Below are 21,890 nucleotides of genomic sequence, written 5' to 3' on the forward strand. Positions count from 1 at the left end.
ACATCTGTCCGTCCATGTGATGCCAGGGAATATATAATGTTGACTTTAACTCATAAAGACCCAAACAGCCACTGGTGTGCAAACCATCTACTGATCTAAATTGTTTAATACCTGTTGATCCACTAGTCCTATCAATACATGTAAATAATTAGTGTAAAATGCAGTTTGTTATCTTTTCATGGTCATCAGATATGACCCATTTGGACGTTCAGAGGCTCTATAGTGAACATGGAAACACTGTCATCTTCTACAGCATTGATTCACCAGTAAAACCCATGGAGTTGGATCAATGACAGTGGATGGAGACATTCGTTTTATATTTAGTTATTTATATCTTTGCTGAAAAGGTCACTTTTTCTCCATAATTTTATCTGTTTTTGATATAATAACTCTCAACTTTAAACTGAGCTTTTCTGAAAATCTACATGATCAGTGAATTAAATGTAGGAAAATACCTGATTTTTATTGGAAAAAAGTAAAGTAAAGAAGATAATATTGCAGTTAATGGTGATAGATCACTGACGAAAGGTTAATTATATAGAGGAACTAACCTTTGGAAACTGCCACTAACATAGCACTGGGTTCAGTGAAGGTATAATATGTCAGCATTTCTTATGTTGATGCGAAGAGAAGAAGGTGTGTTGCTAAGTTTATTAGTTGTAAAGTGTAACCTGTCACTGCTCCATTGACAGCAACTGGTTTGTTTGGTACCACATTTTCCACAGGTAATGAACCATAACGATCTATATTCAGTGTAGTGCCTCAGAGATAGAGCTACTGTTTAGATTGTCATGAACAGACATAAAGGAATACATATAACAAAGCTTTTCATATGATAAGTAAGATTTTATCTGATGATATAAATGAAATGAAAGTGGAAAAAAACTTTCATCATTCTTAACAGCATTCTTCATGCCTTAAAACTGTCCGGTGCTTTTGTTTTCTCGGACATATGTTTTAGCTCCATACCAGTTATTTAAATACTGCACTCAAAGAAATGGAAAACCCATTTAGTAATCCTTATGCAATGTATTTATGTTGAAAATATTTAATAAATTCATTTTTAGTGAAAAAAACAAGAGTTACATTACATTTAAATAATACAAGTCTTGGGAATATTTAATACTGTTTAATACAATTTAGTCAACGCAGTCACTTAAAAAATGACGTTTGTCCCAAAGTGTTTGCCGTCCACCTGACACATGCGCACTGCTCAGCAGCCATTTCAGCACGATCATCACCTGTCTGCAAGGCCTGTTGTGCCGTGTGCTCCTGTGATTTTTCGTCGATTTTCAGAGACATGCAGACATACACAGACACATGCAGACACATGCAGACATACACAGACACATGCAGACACATGCAGACATACACAGACACATGCAGACATACACAGACACATGCAGACATACACAGACACACAGACAGACACACTCAAAGCACTCGGGACCTGTCTTTGGCACATTTGGCACATGCCACTTTCTTGCCTGTTTTTTGAATTTGATTTAAATCAATAAAACATGAGTAACGTAAATTGACATGCGTGGTATTTATTGAGGTCCTCCAATGTTTATTAAATTCAACACAATGAGGATTAATACCATAAATTCAATGTAATGTTTAATAAATTCAACATAATGATGTTTAGTAAATTAAACATAATGATATTTGGTAAATTCAATGTGTTTAATAAATTCAACATAATGTGGCATGTTTGCCGCAGTGCATTATGGGTAGTGGGTACTATGTTGTAAATGTGTTATTTTTATGCTCAAGAATTCAGCGGGGTTGTTGTGTTAGTACTAGTTTTGACTTAATATGTGTATGGCAATGCTTATTGGACTTTTTGTTTATTTTTTCTGTATTTTTGTAATTTGTAAAGTTGCACCCTGAGTGAGAGCCATTGGCAGAGCAATGGCTATCCTGTTGTGATTACCCCAGATTGGCTCTCCCTGCCAGTCATATTAAAAGTACAACCTGTGCTCACACCTGATACTGAGCTAACTCTCTGTCAAACTTCCACCTACGCTACAATAATGATGTTAAGGCAATTAAATGTAACAGCTAAATTCAGCGTGCTTAATAAATTCAACATAATGATATTTAGTAATTAAACATAACGATATTTAGTAAATTCAGTGTGTTTAATAAATTGAACAAAATGATGTTTAGTAAATTTAACATAATGACATTTAGTAAATTCAACATGTTTATTAAATTCAATGAAATGATATATAGTAAATTCAATGTGTTTAATTGATTCAATGTAATGGTGTATACTAAATTAAACGTAACAATATTGAGTAAATTCAACATGTTTAATAAATTCAACTTAACTGTGTGATGTAGCACTTAATTAAGACGGTTTGTTGAAATTTAGTCATCTAGTATTTTTAAAATTTAAATAAAAAAGTTTTGTGGGACCGGTTGACATTATCTTATTATTTAAATCCAATGTTCTGTTTTTTTGAGTGTAGGTTTACCAACGTAATGGTAACTTCAGAAAGCTCAGTCCTACTTGTAAAGCAGTTACTTGTAAAACCACATTTCCTTCTCATCCTCTACTCACGCAAGTCAACAGACTGACATACAGTCATGGAAAAAAAATTATTACACCATCAGAAATCATCAAAAACAATGGTTATTATCATAACCTGGCTCTAGGCCATGACAAAAAGATGGGAGAGATACACAGCGCTAACTTAATGCAAAATATTTATGAAAGCATAAAGCAAGATAACCAAAATATACAAATAAGTATGAGGTGTGTATGTCAGTAATATCAGTAGTGTGCATGTGGATGTGTGGATTGAATAAGTGTAAGGTTGTGTGGCTGAAAGAAACAAAAGGTAAAGCAAACAAAAGGTGCCAGTAGAGCGGAGAGAGAGAAGAGGAGAGAATGTGCCACACCGGATCTGGCACTGTTATGGTCATTAGGAACACCAGGCCCAGGTGCTCCCAATCACTGTGATGCATCAGGTGATCACCTCGGAAGAGAACACAGAATGACGTCACAGCCAAGCACATACCCAGACTCAGCCACCTAAGCAGGGGCCGTCACATTATGCAATCAAGTACTAACTCCTGTGTGTATCATGTGACTAAAACAGACAGAAAAGAAAACATGGAATGCCTAAAAGGACTGTTTTTGTCAGTACAATGCCATAGCTAACCTTGTTTTCGATTTTTCAAGCACATTTAACACCATTCAGCCCCCTCTATTGCAGGAGAAACTAGTCACTATGCAGGTGGACCCAGTCCTCATCTCCTGGATAACAGACTACCTAACTGACAGACCACAATTTGTCAGGATTGGTGGTTGTGTATCCAGCACCACCTCCAGCAGTACAGGAGCTCCACAGGGGACTGTGTTGTCCCCCATCTTCTTCACCTTGTATATTGCTGATTTCCAACACAACTCAGGGCTCTGCCGTATGCAGAAGTACTCAGATGACACAGCAGTTGTGGCATGTATCAAGGGGAATGAGGAAGGGTAATGCAGGAAACTGGTGAGTGACTTTGTAGGGTGGTGCCAGAAGAACCAGCTGCCCCTGAACATATCAAAAATAAAGGAGATGATGCTGGACTTAAGGCGCAAGCCCCTCACCCCACAGGGGGAGGCGGTGGAAATGGTGCCCTCCTACAAATACCTTAGCTTGATAATAGACAATAAACTGGACTGGTCTCTGAACACCAACCACATCTACAGGAAGAGTCAGAGCAGGCTCTACTTCCTGCACAGGCTGGCATCATTCTTGGCCTGATCACAATCAAGGGTACCAGACAGGGTGCACAGATAGATAAAAAATAATAATGCTCTATCAAAAAATCAGACAGGCCATTTTATTTGTCTGATATTTCTCTTTTAAAGTCCAAAATTTTTTTGTATTATGGTGTCTACGAAAAATTTGGCAGGCTTGTACCCCTGTCAAATCAGAAATTATTGGGTGTACGGACACTCCAGCCTAATAGCCTCCATATTTAATGCCTACACAGATATACAAATGTTTCAGCACTCCGGATAATCATGCATTGTTTATTGCATAGATGTCGTGTCCAAAGCATGTGTGCTGAAAAATTCCATATATTGACAGAAACAATAAAATTAGACCCACATCTTTTGAATATGGTGTACGGACACTACAAGACTGGAATGGAAATCTGGCTTACCACATGGTTGCATCTCTGTTAGATCTGTAACTAAGTCTTCCTGGTACAGGAGGAAATAAACATTTGTGAGCAAGTTATAGCAATATATCTACTAGGCATATACGCCATATTATTGATGGAAGTATATTGGTGTACGGACACTACATGAATTTGGGTGAACAACGCACCATTGAAAACATGCGGTTCGACGTAAACATCCGTTTGACACATTGTTACCAAATTTTCTGCAGCCAGGGAGCAGACCAAAATCTGTCTAGTTGTGCATATTTAGTCATAATAATACTTAAATAACAGGTTCCCATTCTATTATTACAATTAAAGGGCTGCGAAAGAAGGGTTTTCAGAACAAAATGGTTGATTGTCTTAACACTGAAAATAAGAATTGATAATCAAACAGCTGTTCAACACAAATGATCAATAAATGAAAAGCAATGTGATGTGTGTATTTTGTAATAAAAACGACACAGGAGTTGAGTAGTAGTTATTTATTGTGTTACAAAACATTATGTACAATAATTTTGCTCTCTTATAACAATAAAATTGTGCACATGTTTTCACGCTCATTGGGTCGCCATTTTATCAGGTTTTATCTGATTTTCTTCAAATTTGGAGGATTGCAAGATCTAGTAATAAGATGGCCAAAGAAACATTTTGGGAATGGTTTTGGGGGTATCTTTTTGCAATACTGATAAATAACTGATTGCAAATGTACATGTTCACCTTGATTGTGATCAGGCTGTCAACATCTGCACCAAGCTACTACAGATGTTTTACAGCTCTGTAGTGGCTAGTGTTGTCTTTTACGCTGTGACCTGCTGGGGGTGGGGGTAGTGGCAGTGGCAGCAAAAGGAACATTCAGTGCCTGAACAAGATCATCAAGAAGGTGGGCTCTGTGGTAGGCCTGAAGCTGGACTCTGTAGAAGAGGTGACAGAACAGAGAACCCTGTCCAGACTGAGGGAAATCATGAATAATGCCGACCACCCACTGTGCAGTGTCCTAAGAGCACCTTCAGCGACAGACTGCGCTCATTGAGCTGCTCCACCACAAGATACATGAGGTCGTTTGTCCCTCGTGCAATAAGACTGTATAACTCTTTAAGTGGGAGGGGAGGTGGGAGGAGACGGGAGGAGGAGTAGCTGGGTGGGGGTGAATAGGGGGTAGAAGCTCAGGAACACTTCTGTCCTTGTGTGGGTTTTGATGTTTTTTATGTGTTTTTGCTTTTATGTTTTTAAGCTTTTATGTTTTTATGTGATAGGTAGAAAACACATCTTGTCTTTTAATTCTACTTCTTTTTAATCCAACTTATTCACAGCCACTTATACTCTGCATTTATTTATTTATTCATTGTTGATGTGGTATGGCTGTGTTTGTGGAGCTGTGGTCGCATTTTGTATTCAGAATTTCCCCTTGGGGAAATCTATCTATCTATCTATCTATCTATCTATCTATCTATCTATCTATCTATCTATCTATCTATCTATCTATCTATCTATCTATCTATCTATCTATCTATCTATCTATCTATCTATCTATCTATCTATCTATCTATCTATCTATCTATCAACTTAAATGATTTTGGTTATTATCAAGAAAACCATGGAAAATGGCTGGATATCCGCTCTGAAACTAAACTACTATGAGCTGTTTTTGTTGTTATCATTGTGTTTGTACCTTTAGTTGTACCAGGCATTAAAATTAATTAGAAACTGAAGAAAACAAGGGTGGTCTAATCATTTTTTTTTTTTTTTTGCAACTGTAAATCACTCAGTAGGATTGAGATCTGGGCTTTAAAAGGGCCACAATTCCACACTGATTCTGTTGTCCTTCAAAAAATTTGGACCAACATGGATAGTTTGTCTGAAGCAAAAAGAGGAAAAAGATCAAAAATGGGAAGTAGCCTCATTACACTAAGGCTTCTGAAAATAAAGTCTACACAACTGCCAAAAGTATTTTCTACCACTATGCATCAGTGATTCCTAACACAAGGTGTTGCTGTTCCACAAGATAAACAGGTTTCTCTGTTACTGTGGATGCATAGACAGTAGTGTGTGTATGTGTATGTCTATGTATTGTATGTGAGGCAATGACTGTGGGTGTGTATATGTATGAGTGTGTGTTGGGCTGGCAAATTTGAATGGTTTTGGAAATTGTGTTTTTATTAAGATAAATGTATATGTTGTTATAATATGTTGAACTGTACATTTTTTCCATCCTCATTATTAGACCCTTGGATTATGTATTGTTCCATCAGCCTGTCCAGGGACTACAGGTGGAAATGAACTATTCAACCATGCACATTCAGACTTTTACTCATACTCAGACAGATTCTGTTCATTTAAATTATATTTGTTTTTGTTTTTGTTTCTTTGCATGTTTGAAAGAAAGACAGACAGACAGACAGACAGACAGACAGACAGACAGACAGACAGACAGACAGACAGACAGACAGACAGACAGACAGACAGACAGACAGACAGAAAGAAAGAAAGAAAGAAAGAAAGAAAGAAAGAAAGGCAAACAGGAAGAAAGAAAGAAACTATGTTTATGTTTATGTTTACGCATTTGGCAGACGCTTTTTTCCAAAGCGACTTACAGGGGAAAACCAATTAAATCACTCAATCAATCAAATTTTACTAACTAAGAAAGACATTAAGAAAGACAGAAAGAAAGAAGTTAAGAAAGAAATTAAAAAAGAAAGAAAAAATGAAATTAAGAAAGATATTAAGAAAGAAAGAAATTAAGAAAGAAGTTAAAGAAAAAAGAAATTAAGAAAGATAAAGAAAGAAATTAAGAAAGAAATTGAGAAAGAAAGAAGTTAAGAAAGAAAAAAGAAATTAAGAAAGAAAGAAATTAAGAAAGAAAGAAACTAAGAAGGAAAGAAGTTAAGAAAGAAATTAAGAAAGAAAGAAGTTGAGAAAGAAAGAAAGAAAGAAAGAAAGAAAGAAAGAAAGAAATTAAAAAGATATTAAAAACAAAGAAATTAAGAAAGAAATAAGTTAGAAAGAAAAAAGAAATTAAGAAAGAAAGACAGAAAGAAGTTAAGAAAAATTAAGAAAGAAGTAAAGAAAGAAATTAAGAAAGAAAGAAAGAAAGAAGTTAAGAAAGAAATTAAGAAAGAAGTTAAGAAAGAAATTAAGAAAGAAAGAAATTAAGAAAGATATTAAAAAAGAAAGAAATGAAGAAGGAAAGAAGTTAAGAAAGAAAAAAGAATTTAAGAAAGATATTAAGAAAGAAAGAAAGAAAGAAAGAACAGTTCTGCTCTAACCCGGTATAATGCATCTGTCCCTGTTTTGAGGTCAGTGTATGATGTGCACTGTCCCCTATAAAAAAATACAATTAGATTGACAGTAGGTCAGAGCCTTCCATCAGATAACTCCTGCTGTGATTAACCCATAAAGACCCAAACATCCATCACCGACCAAAAGTATCTACTGATCTAAACTGTAGAACACCTGTTGATCCACTAATACTGTTAATACATGTAAATAATTGGTGTAAAATACAGTTATTCATCTTTTCATGGTCATCAGATATGACCCATTTGGACGTTCAGAGGCTCTGTTGTTACCGTGGAAACACTGTCATCTTCTACAACATTGACTCACCAGTAAAACCCATGGAGTTGGATCAATGACAGTGGATGGACACACTTGGTTTATGTTCAGTTACTGATACATACTTCACTGAAAAAGTCACATTTTCTGCAGTTTTCTTTGTTTCTGTAATCTGAGCTTTTATGAACACCTACATGATCAGTGAATTAAATACAGGAAAACACCTGATTTATACAAATAAAATGCAAAACACAGAGGATAATATTATAATGAATGGTGATAAATCACTTGAGATGTAGAGAAAATGTCATTAGGGAACTGACACAAAAGTAGTGTTGGGTTCTCATGTCTGAAACAACCATCAGTTTGATAGAGACAGTAAAGACTGAACACTGCCAGGACTGATTGGGCTTGTGTGGTTTGTGAAACAGTTGTTCAGGGATCATTTTTACTTCCACCAAGGAGGTTATGTTTTTGCCGGCGTTGCTTGGTTTGTCTGTCTGTCTCTGTGCAAGATAACTCAAAAAGTTATGGACGGATTTGGATGAAAATTTCAGGAAATGTTGATACTGGCACAAGGAACAAATGAGTAACTTTTGGTGGTGATTGGGTACTTTTCTACTTCCACATGGATTAATACTCTTTGGCACAGAGCACACTTTGGTTAATGAGTCCTGTTACCAAAGGCAGCAGTGGTCCAGTGAAATGTGATTGTTTTTGTTGTTGTTGTTTTGGTCAGACAGTGTACTGCATATTTCAGCAGCTTTTTCCACGTCTTGTACAGTGGACACTAAAACTGATAGAACATCTCTAGAGGCTTGTTTGATCTGGGTCACTGCAGGAATAATTTGTAGGATGAACATGGAGAGCATGTACACCAGAGGTTTTATACAGCATTCTAAGAATCATTCTGAAACTCTTATTTTTAGATGATTCTATACCAAACAAAACAAATGATGAATAATTAATTTAAAACACACAAACACATTGTGCATTTAACCTCCTACGTATGGAGTTATATGTTTGTTTGTTTTTAATGTATTGATATTTGAGTGTATATATAAAATAAAGTCCATGCAAAAATTGTATATTTATACATATTTAAAAACAGTTCACAGTAACCACCCCCATATCACACCATGTACATATGCAACCACAATGTAAATGATGTAAATAATGTCAGTATGCAAATACCATTTCAATTTTAATTTTAAGAACGTTTAATTCTAATTTTCTATTTATATGAATATTTATATAAATACCAAACTTCTCTTTTTTTCATTATAGTTCACTGTCATGTGTTTTTGTTTTTCTACGTGTCTTTCCCTTGCACTGGTGTGCAACTGTGAAATTTCCTCATGGTGGGATCAATTAAGTCATATCTTGTCTTGTCTTGTCTTGTCTTGTCTTGTCTTGTCTTGTCTTGTCTTGTCTTGTCTTGTCTTGTCTTGTCTTGTCTTGTCTTGTCTTGTCTTATGACTTTCTGCAGATCATTTTTTAAATATATAACACTATGTTGGTGATGTTATTTGCTGAATGGAGAACTTAATGTGTTCTTCGCAGTGATGATGAATGATGAATGCAGTGATGAACACTTCATAGCAAACTACAAAATAAAAACACTCTAATGAGTTTGGAGTGAACATGTGAGGGTATAAACCGTGAGGCTCACCTCTTAAGCCTGAGCACAATATGCACAGAAAAAGACTTAAATACACTGACACATGGCTCCTTCACGTTTTAAAATCCTGTTTAGACAGTAAAAAAATAAGGAACATTTTCGTTTAACAGATGTCTGTTAAATATTCTCCATTGTAAAATTGACAATTGAGGTGGTGATCAAATGACAATATTATATGAAAGACCTTTTTACGTTTTTATGATCTGGACACCAGTGGCGGCTGCTCGTCTTTCAGACAGGGGAAGCTCATTGTCGGCTTACATAATAAATAAATAAATAAATAAAAATTGTCACGCTATTTAAACATAAATTCGTCCCTCCGTTCCTTTTTAAGAAAATGCTCAGTGACCTTATCGTACCAAGTCAGTGTCTTTTCCAGGGACTGGACCAGTGTCCTCTGAAAGTCCAGCAGAGCTGGGCTGCTTAGATTGCCTTGGCCCATTGTGTTGTGGGTGTAAGACTTCAGCCTTTTTAAACTACAGATGCTCCTTTCACTCCGACCTAGCCGACAGTATGATTGATTTAACTATCTACAAAACGATATTAAACTCGAACAAGAAATGATTAAATTATGGAACTGAAACAAGAAAACGCTGAAATTATGTTAAATTGAAACAAGGAAGTCCAATGAGTGTGTTTTATTTACAGTGCAAGAAATGAACGAGTAATTTCGTAGTGGTTTCTCTCTCTCTTTCACAGCAGAATGTGTGACGGTATTAAACTGAACTGTGTCAGTGAAGGAGGGGATCTGAAAATAGCTGTCAATCAAACGGGATTCAGCCTTTTGACTGATCCTCCAATCAGCACGTGGGATTCTGGTGTCCATCCTGGCCGAGCTCCGCCCACAGCTCCATTCACCCCCAGAGACGCCTGGCGTCCGGGGGCGGGACAACATCGTGGCATTTATCCAATTACCGTCCAGTTTTGACGCAATGAAAAACACTGTTCCACTCAGTCCCATTGAAGCCCAGAGACGCCCGCAGTCTACGGACAAATGCACTGAGCAGAGATGGATGAGAAAACAGCGCAACGGGAATGGATGAGAAGTGAACAACATCGCATCTGTTGATTTGTGATAAAGCTGATTCTGAACGAACTCATCTTGGAGATGAACGTGTTCTAACACATTTGTAATCAATAAAATGTCAACACAGCCGTACATATTTAACCATTTAATTTTCATAATTTTAGGGGAAGCCGGGCTTCCCTTGCAGTCTATGAGAAATCGCCACTGCTGGACACATTCGCAATAAAACTCATCTGTAAACAGTAGTGACGTGTGTTCAATCACCATGGTGACCAGTGTGTCAACATAAGACCTGAACACGCAGAGGTGGCATCAGTGTGTCTGTATTGAGTTCATAGTAACTAATTATATTTGCTTCTCCTAAGGCAGGAGTCAGCAAGCTTTACAACCTAAAGGGACATTTTTGTTACGCACAAGGAAGAAATCTGACTGGAGCCATGAAAAAACATTTACACCCATCTACATTTTACCATGAGGTGGCTGCTCTGCTGAAGCCTATTTGTGATTAGTTTGCATTTTAGTTTTGCATTTCTATTACAATAATGCAATGTCTGGTGAATTTACAAAATTATTCAACTACAATAAAGAAAACATTAAAAATTTGTATGATTTTTTAAAAAAAGATGGACACTATTTCCAAAACATAACAAGTGGTGGCAGGCACAATAAACCCTGCCCCTCGCACATATTTTTCCCATTATAAGTAAATGGGAGGATTTTAAAAATTCATAAAAAAATTCAGCTGTGACCTACTTTTCTCAAAATGTAATGAGATGTATTCCAAGTCACTGGCAATCTATGAACCAAATTTGGTATGAATTTACCCAATAGTCTTGCTGCTACAGACATTTGAAATTTTGCCCATTATAAGTAAATTGGAAAAAAAAAGATTAAAAAAAAATCATAAAATTTTTTTAACTTTGACCTACTGTTCCCAAAATGTAATGAGGTCTATTCTGGGTAACTGGTAATCTATGAACTAAATTTAGTATGAATTCAACCTACAGTTTTGCTACTAGAGTGTTAAACAAACAAGTATACCGCACCAAAAACAATACCCCCCCCCCCCCCCCCCCTTTAGGGGGCAGGGTAATTACATTGTGCAATAGAGAAAAAGCTCAGCTTTCATGTTTTGAGGCTTACAGACAAACTATGTACAAATGCAAATGGAGCATCTTATAGTGAATTTAGCAAAAAAATAATTTTTGGTTTATATGCAGTCAAAAAATTATTTTATTCAATGTATAACCTGCACATTTTTGCAGACAAACAAAGTTAGAATAGATTTAGGCCTATAACAAGGTTAAAAAGTAATGACTTATTCAGTTCATTTCAAAATGTTCCTTATGCTCGTTGACCAGTGGAGCCATAGAGACAGGCTTAAGAGCCACATTTGGCCCAGGAGTCCTGGGTTTGCAGACCCCCGCCCTAAGAAAACAGAGACCACAACAAAATTTGCATTTCTTTCCATATAGTTTTCATGTCTTATAGGAGTGTTTCTGTGTCTCTGGTCAAGGAGGAAGGTGAGTCCTGGGTTCACTTTTGCTTACTATGAAGCATCCAGTGTCAGGAAATTAACAGGTGAGGAGTTTTAGGGTAAAAAAAAAAACAACAACACATAGCGAATGTTTGTTAGTATCATTATGAACTGTTGGCAGATATATTACCTAATTCTGTGGAAAACACAGCCCCCTACACAAAAGAAAAAAATGTGGATAGTGGACATTAAGTGGACTAAAGCCTTACAGACTAGACACCGTAATACTGTTTATAGATATACATACTGTTTATAGGTATACTGTATGTACTGTTAATACTGTTCATACATATACATACTGTTTATACTGTTTATAGATATACATACTGTTAATATTGTTTATAGATATACTGTATACTGTTAACACTGTTTATAGATATACATACTGTTAATGCTGTTCATAGATATACATACTGTCTATACTGTTCATACATATACATACTATTAATATTGTTAATATTGTTCATAGATATACATACTGTCACATACTGTTAATACTGTAAATTTGCATCTATTGATACTGTCCATTTTATCTTTATTCTGCATAACTATTCTTATGTTACTTGTAAACTGATATTCTTTTACATTATCTTATTTTAGTTTTGTAATTTCATATTCACTCTATTCTTATTCTTGTAGCACTGGTGTTTTTGTTCATACTGGGGCTGGGGGAGCACTCCTAATTTCATTGTACACACAATGACAACAAGAAAAGCACTCGGAGAGCACAGACCTCCACCAAGGCAGATCAGTGCCCCCCCTCCCCCGATCACCACCAAAATTTTATCAGTTGTTCTTTGTGCCAGTATCAATATTTCCTGACAATTTCATCCAAATCTGTCGTAACTTTTTGAGTTATCTCGCTAACAAACAAACAAACAAACAAACAAAGCAAAGTGAGCCCAATACCTCCTGGTGGAGGTAATAAATTCTATTCTATTCTATTCTATTCTATTCTATTCTATTCTATTCTATTCTATTCCTCTGGTGATGACTGTGATCACTATGTGTCCACAGGTTCCTAGTGTCAGATGACAGTTTATGCGGGACGACATAGATGTAGTTACCATGCATCATCAACAGGGGGCCACCACAGAAAACAAAACAGATCTGCAAGAACTGTTCAGTCCTCTGCATGCTCCTTATATGTGTGGATTCTAGCCTCTCACTGTCCAGAAACATGCATCTTAACCCTCAAAAACCTAAACACCTGCCGCCAAAACTAAAGCGTCTACTGATCCAAAATGTTTAATAACCTTTGAACCATTAATTATCAATACTTATTAATAGTTCAGGTAAAATCTTGTTTATCAGCATTTTACCAGCATCAGATATGACCTATTTGTACATTAAGAGGTATGGTGAACATGGAAAGATCAGATATTTTTTTCCAACATTTATTGGTCAATAAAACCCATGTAGTTTGATGAATGGCAGTGGTTGTAGATGCTTGTTTTTAAGTTTAGTTAACGATATATTTTCCCAAAGAAGTCACAATTTTCTCTGTTTTGATATAATAAGCTTGAAATTTAGTTGGAGTTTTAATGATCACCTGCATGACAAGTATTTTAAATATAGTATTCCACCAGAAAGCACAAAATACAGTGGGTAAAAGTAGAATAAATCACTAAAGAAAAAATAATTTGTAATTCACTGATAAAATAGCTCTAGGTCTTTAAGGGTTGTCTTGTACATGAGAATGTAAGAGTGAATGGTAGGTTTTTTTTGTCTGCATACGTCAGTCCTGTGATAAATTGGGAGACGTCTAGGATGTACCACACCTTCATCTGATGGCACCTGAAACAGCTTAGTTTAATCTTTCTGTGATCGCCTGAAGTAATACTACTGTCATCGCGCTCATGGCTCACTGAAACATTACATGTCACTCTGGATGTTGTCTATGTTGTACATAGTGCAGTGTTTTTCAACCTTGGGGTCAGGACCCAACATGGGGTTGCCTGGAATTCAAATTTGGTTGCCTGAAATTTCTAGTAATTAATCAAAATTAAGAAAAACTTACCAGAGAGAGATACAATTACAATACATAAGACATGACAAACTGTGAGTGTGAAACTGCAGCACTGTGGTTCTGTTTATCTGTCAAATGTTCATCGTGGTCAGTTTCAGATACTGCAGCTCTTTCATAATTCATAGTTTGAGTTCTTGTTTGATCAGTATTAATTGTCAGCCTTGGAAATCCAAGCTGGACTGACTGTACATATCCTGACCAAGGAAAATAAAATTCTCACTTTGTGCAGTAATCTACACCTGGCTTTTCTGCCTCCATCCATAATAATATACATTATATAGACTAAATGTCATCTAAAATTAATGTTTATTTGCAACATAGTATAGCAAACTATTACATGATCAAAAACAAATTAATTTTAGCAAAAAAAAATGTCTCACTTCAGGAGTCGCCACAAATTTGTGGTGTTAAAAAATGGTCACAAGCCAAAAAAAGGTCGGGAACCACTGATATATTGGGAATGGGTAATGGGATTTAGGATAGACCCCAGGACTTGAAGAGGACTAACCCTACTGACTGATGATGCTGGATGATCAATCACAGGCAACCATTCTTATCCCATTTAACCCATAAAGACCCAAATATCCACTGAAACCGTTATCATTTACGGATATAAAAAGTGAAATAACCACTCAACCACTAATCCTACCAATACATGCAAATAACTGATATCAAATACAGTTTGTCTTCTTTTCATGGTCATCAGATATGACCCATTTGGACGTTCAGAAGCTCTGTAGTGAACATGGAAACACCGTCATCTTTTACAACATTGATTCACCAGTAAAACCCATGGAGTTGGATCAATGGCAGTGGATGGACACGCTGGGTTTATGTTCAGTTATTGATAGATTTTACTGAAAAAGTCCATTTCTCTTCAGTTTTATCTGTTTTTGATATAATAACCCTCAACTTTCTGGTCCTACCATGCTCAGTCAGTCTTTTTATGTGCTGTTATTGGGACATATCAGCACTGGTAATATGGGTGGTGCGGTGTATGTGTGTGTGTGTGTGTGTGTGTGTGTGTGTGTGGGGGGGGGGGGTGCTGATTTTTAAATTTCAATTTTGTGTTATGTTTTCACTGTATGAAAAGTGCTATATAAATAAAGACTGATTGATTTACTTATTGATTGAACTTTAATTTAAGCTTTTATGAACATCTAGATAATCAGTGAATTACCTACAGGAAAATAACAGATTTTCATTTAAAAATGATAAATACAGAGGATGATATTAGAATAAATGGTGATAAAACACTTACGAAAGGTTAAAAGCAAAGAAAAATTCATTTTGAAACTGCCAGAAAATTAGCTCTGGGTCTTAAAATGCAAAAACACCTGCAGTGAAAACAAAATTGACACCAAGGTAACTTTAATCAGATATTTTTGGTGACTTTACAAAGAAAAAAATGTATATCAAAACAACTTTGCTCAAAATTCTCTACTCAATATTTCAAGTTATGCAAAAAAATTTAACTGCTCATTATGTAACTACAGAGTAATCTGAGAAAAAACTAAACAGATGTGTGAAAACGCAGTTACTGTAGAAAAGAGAACCATGACAGCTAGTTTTGAACAAAGGTCGTAAGAACCTTTTTTAAACTTGAAAAGAATAAATCAAAATGTGAACATAAATGTGAGCAATGAGAATTACTATTATGGTTTTAAATAGCTTGTTTCAGCCTGGAGGAGCAGTGCGTTATGATCAGAGGCAGATTACTGTAAAAGCATATCGTTTTTCACCATCTATGAAAGACAACTATGACAGGTGTCTGGCCATTAGCCACACACCACACAGAACAGAACAGAGCTTGTACTTTAACCTCAGACATGTGCCTCACAGAGGTTTTGTAACTGACAGACTGGGCAAATTGCCTATCTTTACCATTCTGGTGTGAAGCACTGGAGTACTGTGGTTTATGGTGTTTCACAGTGATACCTCCCATGTCTACTGGCGCCTGTCATATCTCAGGGCCTCTCTTTGTACCAACGTCTGGAACTGGGCTTCACCCTCCTGTTATCCTCAAATGTTACTAACACATTTTACCCTTGGGGTCAATTTGACCCCAGGGATATTTGCCTCCAGAAAATGATTTACATACAATTGTTGACCAAGTTTTTGTGTCAAGCACTTTGTGTATTATTACCTCCGCCAAGGAGGTTATGTTTTTGTCGGCGTTGGTTTGTTTGTCTGTCTGTCTGTTTGTGTGCAAGACAACTCAAAAAGTTATGGACGGATCCGGGGCACTGATCTGCCTTGGTGGAGGTCTGCGCTCTCCAAGTGCTTAGGTTAATGTGTCTGTTTGACAATGTTTATTGTCCTTTTTGTTTGTTTTTATTACCTCCACTAGGAGGTATTGTGATCACTTTGCTTTGTGTGTTTGTGTGTGTGTTTGTTTGTTTGTTAGCAAGATAACTCAAAAAGTTCCGGACAGATTTTCATGAAATTTTCAGGAAATGTTGATACAGGCACAACGAACAAATGATTAAATTTTGGTGGTGATCCGTGGGGGGGTGGGGTGGGGGGGTCAGATCTGTCTTGGCGGAGGTCTGCGCTCTGCGAGTGCTTTTCTTGTTATTATTATTTTTACCTCCGCCAAGGAGGTTCTGTTTTTGCCGGTGTTGGTTTTTTATCTGTCTGTCTGTGTGCAAGATAGCTCAAAAAGTTATGGACGGATTTGGATGAAATTTTCAGGAAATGTTGATACTGGCACAAGGAACAAATAATTAAATTTTGGTGGTGCCATGGTGCCACTGATCTGCCTTGGCGGAGGTCTGTGCTCTCTTTTCTAGAAAAGCACTCAGAGAGCGCAGACCTCCGCCAAGGCAGATCAGTGGGCCCCCATGGTCCCCCCCCCCCCCCCCCCCCCAATCACCACCAAAATTTAATCATTTCTTCTCACTGTTTCTTAAATAGTGTTTTTCTGGACTAATTAAAAAAACTAGAAAAGCACTCGGACAGCGCAGACCTCTGCCAAGGCAGATCAGTCCCCCCCTCTCCTGATCATCACCAAAATTTAATCATTTGTTCCTTGTCCCAGTGTCAACATTTCCTGAAACTTCCATCCAAATCCATCCATAACTTTTTGAGTTATCTTGCGGACAGACACACAGACAGACAAACAAACATTGGGGCGGGGGGGCTGTGCTCACCGAGTGCTTTTCTAGTTAATATTGTACTTGAGATGATAATTTTTTTAAAAACATTTTTTTTCTTTTTTCTTTTTTTCCCCATAAAAATAAATAAATAAATAAATAAATAAATAAATACAAATGAGATGATAATTTTTAGAGGGGAGGCATGTGTACAGTCACTGAAAAAGTTATTAGACCATCAAAAGTCATCAAAAACAATGGTTATGCAATCAAGTACTAACTCCTGTGTGTATCATGTGACTAAAACAGACAGAAAAGAAAACATGGAATGCCTAAAAGCACTGTTTTGTCAGTACAATGCCATAGATATTGATGTAAGAACTGACTTTTGGTTATTATTAAGAAAACATGGAAAATGGATAGATATCAGCTCTGAAATTAAACTCCTATGAGCCAATTTTGTTTTTATAATTATATTTGTCTAAACAAATGTACCTTTAGTTGTACCAGGCATTAAAATGAACAAGAAATTGAAGAAAACAAGGGTGGTCTAATAATTATTTCCATTACTGTAGCTGGAAAGACTTGGATGTGATCAACTCCACAGCCTACACTGGCTTCCTCATTTTGGCAGAAGTTCACAAGTCAAGTTGTTTCCCTCATGCCCACACCATGAAAGGATTAAACTTCTGCTGGGAATAGCTGTTTTCCCCACCCCCCTGTTATGTATCAACTCAAAAGTATCATCTCTGCAGGTGTGGGGATGTTAGGTCACACACACAGACAAGTTTTACACAGATAAAACAGCCTGGAGTCAAACTGACCCCAGAGGAACGCCAATGCATGCAAAATGTGTTCAGCACATTGAAAAAATATCATCATGATAACTTTATGCTGAATCACTTGTCCCCATCAAATTAGGAAAAGTTATGAAATATAGAGCAAAAACAAGTCAGGTGTTAGTTTTTTGAATGATAAACATTGGATGGGGTCAAATTAAGACAAGACAAGACTTTATTGACCCCACCATGAGGAAATTTAACAGTTTACAGCAGTAATATGCAACCTAGTGCAAAAGACAGGCAGGTAGAAATAAACATTCTTAAAAGTATAAAAATTAAGTGTAAAATTTAAATATATTTAGTGATGATGTGATATGGGGGTGGTGGAGGGTCACTGTGTTCGGTTATACAGTCTGATGGCTGTGCGGAGGAATGACAAATTGATCCCAAGGATAACTCATCAGTTCAGTTTCTCTCACACAGATTCCACTTCTTATTGACTCTTTTGAGACTACCATTAGAATGTAAGAGTTGTGGAACCTGATTTCATCCATGTGGGACCCGCTTCTGTCCTCACCCTGTTTTTAGATTTTTGTCTAAAGTGATAATCAGATTAGCCTGGTTCACCTGACAGTGTCCTCCTATCTGTCAGGCTGTTTTTACATCCACCACCTCCAACTATTATCACACTCCTTAATGTCTAAGTTCATCTGGTTATTCTGGGTCTCATTCTTTCACCTTTCCATCACTCCTTATCACCCCTCCAGATTGCAGCGTCAGTTATCCGTGACTTTACACTCAATATCTTCTCCAGTATCACCTCAGTCCTGCCCTACTGTGTTTTGCAGCATATTCACCAGACTAGGACCATAAACACCAAGCGTTTATGCCAAGATGGTGGCACGGACACACACAGCGGCTCTATGATCTAAACCACAGGTGTCAAACATGCGGCCCGGGGGCCAAATCCGGCCAGCCACAGGGTCCAGTCCGGCCCCTGGGATGAATTTGTGAAATGCAAAAATTACACTAAATATTAACAATCCTTTTAGTTCAGGTTCCACATTCAGACCAATTCAGTCTCAACTGGGCAGGACCAGTCAAATACTATCATAATAACATAGAAATAATGACAACTCCACATTTTTCTCTTTGTAAATGTAAATATTTTCATGTATTTACTCTAAAACAAGGTATAATTTTGCAAAAAATATGAATAACCTGAACAAATATGAACAACCTGAAATGTCTTAAGAGAAGTAAGTATAATTTTAACAATATTCTGCCTGTTATTAAATGTTTTGTGTATTTGTAGATCCACTGTGATCTGTAAGTTATACTGTACATGTGTAAATGATAAACTGAGGCAGAATATTGTTAAAATTACACTTATTTTTTCAGTTTGTTCATGTTATTCACATCTTTTGAGAAGATAGCTTGTAGATGTAAACCTTTTCATACTGTAAATTTACTTTTTTCACTCTAAAACATAGAGATAAGTTTGGAGTTGACATTATTTATATATTATTATCTTACTATTTTACTGGTTCGGCCCACTACAGATCAAATTTAGCTGAATGTGGCCCCTGAACTAAAATGAGTTTGACACCCCTGATCTAAACAAACGCTCTTTTTTGTGTATTTATTTAGTTTTTTCATACCCATGTAACATAGGCAACAGTAAAAATAAATAAATAAATTGTTGCAATTTCCAATAGTATTTTGCAATGATAATAAAGCTTATTGTATTCTATACTGTATTTAACATGAACAGATCACCTCCTCCATCCTGACCCAGATTACAACCCCAGTTCTCTACTCCTGAATGCTCTCCTGTTTTTCCTGCTTTTGTCTTTGAAGTCCAGACTGCAGTGGTGTAGTGCTCCCTGGAGAAGTGGGTATAGACTCAATTTTAGAAAAATACACTTGGTCAGAGTTAGATTTTTGCAGTGTGATTGTCCACTGTGTTGGCTGATATGGAACTAAAACAACAAAATCCATGAATATATAAGAGAACAGCTGTCCACTGTAGTGACCACTATGCATGAAAGGGTTAAGAAACAGTGACATTAAACACTACTCTATTAAGTTTACCCAAAAATTCATCAATAGTATTTGCTCACAATTATAAAATTATCATGACTTGATCAGGCGCAGTTTATAGGTTTTACTGATCATGCAAGCAGCTGCATGAATGTAAATGTATTCAACATGAGGCAAACATAGGATAACGTTAGCCTTTCATAACGTTAGCCTTTCATAACGTTAGCCTACTCACACAGTTTAACTATTAGTGACAAAATCTCTTCTAGTAGTTTAGAACAGTGACTCATTCTGAAACCATCTTAAAACTTACCTCAGAATTATGTATTCCATGAAAGTAGGTTCTCTCAATATGTGTCACTCATTAGAAAGATGTTTATTCTGCCTTTCCAATAATCATGCATCTGTTAACGAGGCGTGCCAGTGACCTGTCAATCAACTGGGATGGCACTGGCACCAGAGGTGGCCAATTAGGTCTGACTTTGAAACTACATCCAATAATCGTACATATTTTAATGAGGCGTGTCGTGACCTGTCAATCAACTGCGGTGGCACTGGCACCGGCACCAGAGGTGGCCAATCAGGTCTGACTTTGAAACAACACCCCAGTGAAAAGTTAATAGATACCCACATAACCATATAAAACCAGAACAAAAGTGAACATTTTCAGGCCTTCATAGTTCCATGTGAGTGTGGGAAACAGACTAAACAGACTCCAGGTGATTCAGTCACATGTCACTGCTTTGACCTGTTTCTTGTGTGAATGACAAGGACTTGATGTTTTTCCCAAATTATGGCCTAGATTTAGCTCTATATGAATTTTGTTATTGTTGAACATATGCCATTTGTTACAGAGAATTTTGACGACATGTTGACTGAGATGATCTGTGAAAGGGAAAGAGGTTTAGTCTTAAGATAAAGAACATTTATAAAAAACACATGTGAGTCTCCATTGATGAAAATGGAAAAGGGTATCCTTTAAACTCCAATTTATTTCCTGATATAAAAAGAAACGCTGTCTCAATTCATCAGCAAACAGTTTATTCTAAATTTAATATTAATATCTGAAGCCATGGAGATTACTTCTCATTTATTGAATCTATCGAAAGTCAGAAACATTGTAAAAAGAGCGTCAGTTAATAGTTATCTTAACAAAATGAAAGCCACAAATCCACAGATTATTTTTAACTAGCGGCATGTACTGTGGTTCCATTGTACGATAACATGATAAGTACAACTTGTCTGCCACCACTATCCATTTGTAAAACACCATTTAATCATGTATTGTGCAGGTAATAATTAGAGCTAACATGCGAGGAATGAAGGGAGGAGCATGTATTTGTTTGGCCTGTCAAGCATGATTACATTCTTACAGCGGTAGTGAACTGCAGCCTTCACATTGTAGCATGGTCTGGTAGGAGTACAAATGTCATGAACGGCAGTGTAACCACCAGTGTTGGGCAAATTACTTTGAAAAAGTAATTAGTTATAGTTACTAATGACTTTTCCAAAAAAGTAATCGAATTAGTAACAGAATTAGTCCTTCATAAATGTAATTAGTTACCAGAGAAAGTAATTATTGCGTTACTTTTTTTGTAAAACCTTCAAATGTGTAAAAGGAAACAGATTTTTGAGCGTGTTTCATGGCCCGTTGTATACAGTAGAACAGCAGACAGGTACTGAATACCATGACTGTGGTGAGGCTGGGGTCCACCAGGGACCGATTTTTCCACCACATGAATGCATATCTGCATTTATAGGAAGAAGATGCTCCTCCAGTTAATCCCACATGTCCAGTTTTCCAGTCGCTCCTCCTGGATACAGCAGTAAATGTCTTCAGTCCAGTCAGTCGGACTCTCACTGATAACTCCTCCCCAAAATTAGCTGCACACGTAGCTGCGTTCAAGTGAATGGGGTGTGCTGTAGACAGCTCAAACTCAGACATGTCATTAGTCGTTCAGGTGAAGGCAG

This window comes from Sphaeramia orbicularis, chromosome 11, assembly GCF_902148855.1.
Source record: "Sphaeramia orbicularis chromosome 11, fSphaOr1.1, whole genome shotgun sequence".
Classification (NCBI taxonomy): Eukaryota; Metazoa; Chordata; class Actinopteri; order Kurtiformes; family Apogonidae; genus Sphaeramia; species Sphaeramia orbicularis.